Source organism: Abrus precatorius, unplaced genomic scaffold (assembly GCF_003935025.1).
Source record: "Abrus precatorius isolate BTA unplaced genomic scaffold, Abrus_2018 Scaffold4, whole genome shotgun sequence".
Taxonomy (NCBI): domain Eukaryota; kingdom Viridiplantae; phylum Streptophyta; class Magnoliopsida; order Fabales; family Fabaceae; genus Abrus; species Abrus precatorius.
The window spans coordinates 10,846,652-10,852,685 of NW_020874384.1; the positions used below are offsets into that span (position 1 = coordinate 10,846,652).

General features: G+C 35.1%; 1 non-coding gene across 1 annotated transcript; it reads left to right on the forward strand.

Annotated features, from left to right (window-relative positions):
- The first annotated feature begins 2,726 nt into the window (after positions 1 to 2,726).
- LOC113866446 lies at positions 2,727 to 2,833 on the forward strand. Its single transcript, XR_003505086.1, has one exon. It is a non-coding gene; the product is annotated as a small nucleolar RNA R71 (small nucleolar RNA).
- Positions 2,834 to 6,034: the final 3,201 nt, after the last annotated feature.

A 6,034-nucleotide genomic window follows, 5' to 3' on the forward strand; every position in this document is an offset into this window, starting at 1 on the left:
CTTAAAGAGATAATCACACAAAATAATGAGGAAGGGGGTATAATTAATTAAATTAAGATAAAAATTTCCTTTAAGGCTCAAAACTCACATCTGTGGGTTAAAATTTAATGTAGAGTATAAAAGTAAAGAACTTAGCTAATTATTAGTTTCTAAATGAAAGTATAATGCCAATAATAATCACTCAACATGCTCTTCTATCTGAAAAAATTGGGTTACATGAGGGGAAAAAATTTAAATTATCATAAAAAATAACATAGACACTTTACTCAAGAACATGCAATAACAAACATATAATTAGGAACTACTCCCTCATACTTAAAGTAAAACATTGTCCTCAATGTTTGAAAGCAATCAAATTAAAAGCATGCAAAGAGGGCAATTGAATAAAAAAGAAAGAGGTTCCCTGTTAATTCTTGGCACGAAGGCTTCGTGTGAGGGAGCATGGCCATGCTGAAATCTTGAGCACGCTCATGCTTATGATGTAAAGCTTTCTCTCATAACTGCAACTGAATGCACGGTCGTGTATGTGATGAGCATGGGCGTGCTTCCAGATCAGAGCTCAAAAGTGTGTGCGGGAACAATTAACTCAGTTCTTGCAATCCTTCAATATGCTTATTATTTATTTTAAAAATAAAATAACAATAGCAAAATTAAAATAAACAAAAAGAAATAAAATTGAAATAAAATAAAAAAACATAGGTTGCCTCCTGGGAGCGCTTGTTTAACGTCACGAGCCTGACATTCATGTTAAATTATGATGGGAAGAAGGTATGAGTCTCAGAGGTGACTCCTTTGATATGCAATTGTCTTCCTAACAGCTTTGCATCCCTAACACCTATTACATCAAAAAAATTATTCATAAGATGGAGATTAGAATAAAGAGAAGAAAATTTAAGCTTCGAATTAAGAGGCTTATTAATGGATGGTGTAAGATTTTGTCTTTTCTTCTTCTTATATTGCTTCCTCCTTGGCCTTCTTCTTGTGGTTCCATGCTTCACATAAATTGGAGGAGGAGAAACAACATCCACAGTGCTCACAAAGTGACAGGACTCTTGGCTAGAAGAGTTCTTGAAAGAATTGAAAACTTGAAATACAACTTCCTCATTATCTAGCCTCAGTGTGAGCTTCCCTTCTTGTACGTCTATGATGGCACTAGCAGTGGCCAAGAACAGTCTCCCTAGTATGATGGAAACATCATCATCTTCCTCCATGTCAAGTACCACAAAGTCAACAGGAAATATAAACTCCCTCACTTTTACCAGTATGTTCTCCATTATGCCTTTGGGATATGTGATCGACCTATCTGCCAGCTGAAGTGACATGGAGGTCGGCTTAGGTTTATGCATTCCAAGCTTCCTGAAAACAGAATAAGGTATAAGATTAATACTTGCTCCTAAATCACATAAAGCCCTATCAATATGAGTTTTTCCAATTGTGCAAGGAATAGTAAAACTCCTTGGGTCCTTAAGCTTAGGTGGAAGCTTTTTAAGGACTATAGCTGAGCACTTCTGGGTGAGCTTCATAGTTTCATGTGCTTTCAGCTTTCTTCTATTGGTCAAAATCTCCTTTAAAAATTTAGCATATTTAGGCATTTTGTAGATAGCATCAATGAAAGGCATATTGATGTGCATTTTGCCCAATAAGTCTAAGAACTTGTAGAACTCCTCATTATAAGGAGGGTGACCTTGCAGCCACTGTGAGAAAGGTATCTTAGGCTCATAGGACCTTGGTTGAACAAGAAGTTCTTCCTTCTTTTCTTTTTCAGGCTCCTCGCTTGAAGCACAGTCTTGCTCATAGTGATGCACGGCCGTGCTTCAATCACTGTCATAGGCGTGCTTGTATAAGCACGGTCGTGCTTTTATTGTAGCAGAGGCGTGCTCATCAGTAAGCATGGGCGTGCATGCAGCATGGGCGTGCTTCTCTATAAGCATGGGTGTGCAAGTGCCTCTGTTCTGCGATTCTTGTAATTTTTCCCACTTCTAAGAGTGATAGCATTGCATTACTCCCTTGGATTAGGCTCAGGTTGAGATGGCAGTGTTCCCATTACTCTTTGACTTAGAAGGTTCGTAATTTGCTCCAATTGTGCACTCATCTTAAAAGAGTTGGCTTGTATTTCATATTTGACCTCTGAGAACCTCTTATCAGTTCTCTCAATATGTTGGTCTAACTTGGATTCAATCTTTGTCATCCTCTTATCAGAGTAATGCACATATTGCATAATCTGTTCTTGAAAGTTGGACTGAGATCTAGGAGCTTCTTTTCCTTCAGGTCTTGCTCCTTGACTTCGTATATGAGGAGGGCGATAAACATTTGAATTTTGACTTCCAAAGCCATTCTCCCAAGAGTTAGGAAGATTACTCCTGCACCCTGAACTGTGATTGCCAATGCAGTTTGTCTCCTCTTGCTTAAATTTTGGGCTTGTAGGAGCTCTTACAGGTTGGTCTTGAGCCTTCATTAAAGATTCTATTTGCTTTGCAAGGGCTGCCATTTGGTTCATTGGTGGGGCTGCTGCTCTCTGCTTGGTAGACCGGAGCGGTCTCTTTCCTCTTGATGTCGTAAGAGTTAGCGGTGTGTTACTGAAAGCTAGAAGATGTCATCTCATCTATTAGTTTGTATGCATCATCTGGATATTTTCTTATGGGGTACCCTTCTGCTATGGCATCAATTGTAGCCCTTGTAGTGATTGATAGGCCACTGTAAAAATTTGTACCTGTCTCCACGTCGAAAAATCATGATGAGGACATCTCTTCAAAAGCTTTCCAAACCGCTCCCATGCTTCGAATAAGGATTATGCTTCATATTGTTGGAAGCAACATATCCCCGTCATAAGCTTAGAGGACCTTGATGGGGGAAAGTACTTTCCCAAGAATTGTTGAGTGAGATCCTCCCAAGTTATGATGGAGTTGGCTGGGAGTGAGGCGAACCAAGCATTCACCTTTTCAGATACCAAGAACGGGAAAAGACAGAGTCGAATAGCATCGTTGGAGACTCCATTGTATTTGATGGTGTCTGTCAATCGGAGGAACTTTGTCAGATGGAGATTGAGGTCTTCATTAGGCATGTCTCCAAACTGTAAGAAGTTCTGGATCATGGTTATGAGTGCTAGTTTCAATTCAAAATTGTTGGCCTCTACATTAGGTGCTGCAATGCTTCCAAGAGTGCCTCTAGCAATGGGTGTCATGTAATCTTGGATCGATCTCCTTCCCTCTGTCATTCTTTGCTCTCTCACTTCTTTTCTTTGTCTATGCACTGTTCTCTCAATCTCCAGATCATATAAACAAGTTGTAGAGCACTTAGAACAAGTGAGCATACATTAAAAGAAATTGTGAAATAATAAAATTAAAATAAAATAAAAACAAAAATTATAAAATATAAAATAAAAATTTAACAATAAACAAAACAAAATAAAATAGAACACAAATTGCTTAAATCAATTAAATTTGAAATTTTCTTAATATTGAAAAAGCAATCTCCGGCAACAGCGCCAAAAACTTGTTCGGAGGGCAAGTGTACCCATTGAGAAGTAATAAAGGGTTCTTAAATTAAGTTCCTGAAATATCGTCCCACAAGAATTATTTTCCAATTACTAAGAATTTTCTAATTCAATTGTTTAAGCTTCAAAGATATGAGATTAATTAAAACAATAATTTATAAAATTAATTACAAACTAAGAAAGGAATGCACGTTTTAGTTAAACTTATCAGAGAGGAACTTAGGGCATATGGGTTTTCTTATTCAATCCTTTATGTTATTCTTCTGTTTAACTCTAAATCTGATTTCCTTGTGATTACCAATCATTCATACAAATACTATTAATATCCAATGGTCATGCAATATTAATATTCTTTTCTCTAAATTAATATTCTCAATGGTCATGCAAGACATCAATTTGAGAAAGATTGAGGAACATATGAACTTGCTAATTTAATAACGATTAGAAGAGAAAGATTGGTTTGGTCCACCTAATCCTTTGTCTTGTTTTATCCTATAGATCTATTAATTAACCGAGGTACGGTCGCTTGACGATATAATTAATTAGGATTAACAAAGAAGCGTAATAGGATAAAATCTAACCACAAAACGGAAATCAAATTTAGATTCAAACATCAAAATTTCATAAATTCATGAACCATAGTTCACATAGTCCTAGCTATGGACTTAGTTACTCATGCTAAAGATAAGAACTACAACAATCATAAACAAATTCATAATCAAAATAAATAGCAAACTAGAGTGTGAGATGTGTTCTCGGTCTTCAAGTACGGTCGCTTGAAGTTCCAAGTCCTGCCAAACATGTGCCAAGGATCCCGTGCAAGAGAGAAGAGATCAAAATGTATTCTAGAGCCAAAGCCAAGATAAAAAAGGGTTCATTTACGATGCCTAAGATCTTCGCTTTTATAGCATTTGAAAATCCTACAAACTCTTCATAAATGGGCTTCCTACAGATGAGCACAGCCGTGCAAGGCCTTAAGCACGATCGTGCATGGGCTCGAAGCACCCTCGTGCTTATTGAATGGGTCTGGGCGTGCTGACTGCTGTAAAGCTCTAATCTTCCATCTATTTGGGCCCATAATGCACCCAAAATCTACTTGCGGCTCTTTATACCAAACTGCACAATTAATATATAAATTAGTGTAAAACTCAAATAAAATAAAGGTCAAATATGAATATATGGGCTGTAAAAGAGGGTCTAGTTACATACTTATCAATAATAAACTTAAAAATAATATATACATAACATGGTTTTACATAAACACTAAGGGCAAGGAATATATTAATTAGTTTGGTTTTGTTGAGTACATTTATATTAGTTATGACCAATTTGTTTATAAATCCTACACCTTTATTAAGGTTGTGATTTAACATAATTCAATTCATTTCTAATATGAGTAGAGTTTAGTCAATTTTTACAATTTTCCTTTTCATTAGATACCAACTTCTATTTTCATTATTTGTCAAAATGTTGATTTCATTTTTTAGGGGTGACTATTGTGGCAAGTATGCATTAACAAGATATTTTACTAAAGATACTGGTAACATATTACAAAAAAATCAATATTTACAGTAGCTATCACATGTAAGTATGAAAATCGATATGCTTTAAACCTTCCATATTCACAAAATTACCTTCAAAGTATGATAGACCATTTGTGACCTCCCCTTTGTGTGACTAGATTAAATGTTTCTTCAACCTTAAATCTTATTCTTTATGTCAGAGTGACAAACTTGATATGGTGAAGTTTCCCATTGATTTTTTTTTTCTGTTATATCATTAATTTTTGACAACTTAGCCCATTATTAAGGTCATTGATAATTTTTTCTTCATGTTTCACAAAATATTCAACTAGACGTCCATACATGCATTATACTAGAGCAATAGTAAAAGGTTTTGGCTTCTTTCAAAACCTTGTTCATACCTTTGAAAGATTAACAGTCATATGCCCATAACAATGTCTTTGTTCATCATAAGCCAAAGCTCATTTCTTCATGATATGTTACTAATCCAACTTTGTATTTCTAGAGATTTATGACAAAATCTTTTCACTTTATCTTCAAAGATCAGCTTGCATGTGTATAGCCTTTAATCATATAAAACAATATTAGCAATTAAAAAAATAAAATTTAAACAATATACTTTGCATTGAGAAAGACAGATTAAGATTGTTTAAGCAACTCGTGCAATCGTTGATCTCTTGCCAATTGATTTTAAGTAGCTTTATCGAGATTAAACGTGAATTGTGCAAAAGCTTCTAATTTTGTGAATTGTGCCAATTCAAATTTTAATTTACCGGCTACTTATTTCGTGGCTTTAATTTGAGCCGCCGATCTAACTCTTGAAACGGAAATACCAACATTAATTATCGGAAGGACAATAAAGAATATACCTAGTCTTATTATATCTTTCTTCGAAACTATATTTTTGAACTAATAATTGAAATTACTTTCAATATGACAAATGCAATAAATATGATAAGCATTTGGACGTTGCTACCTAATGTATGCATTTGAAACAACACCTTTTATACTTTAATGA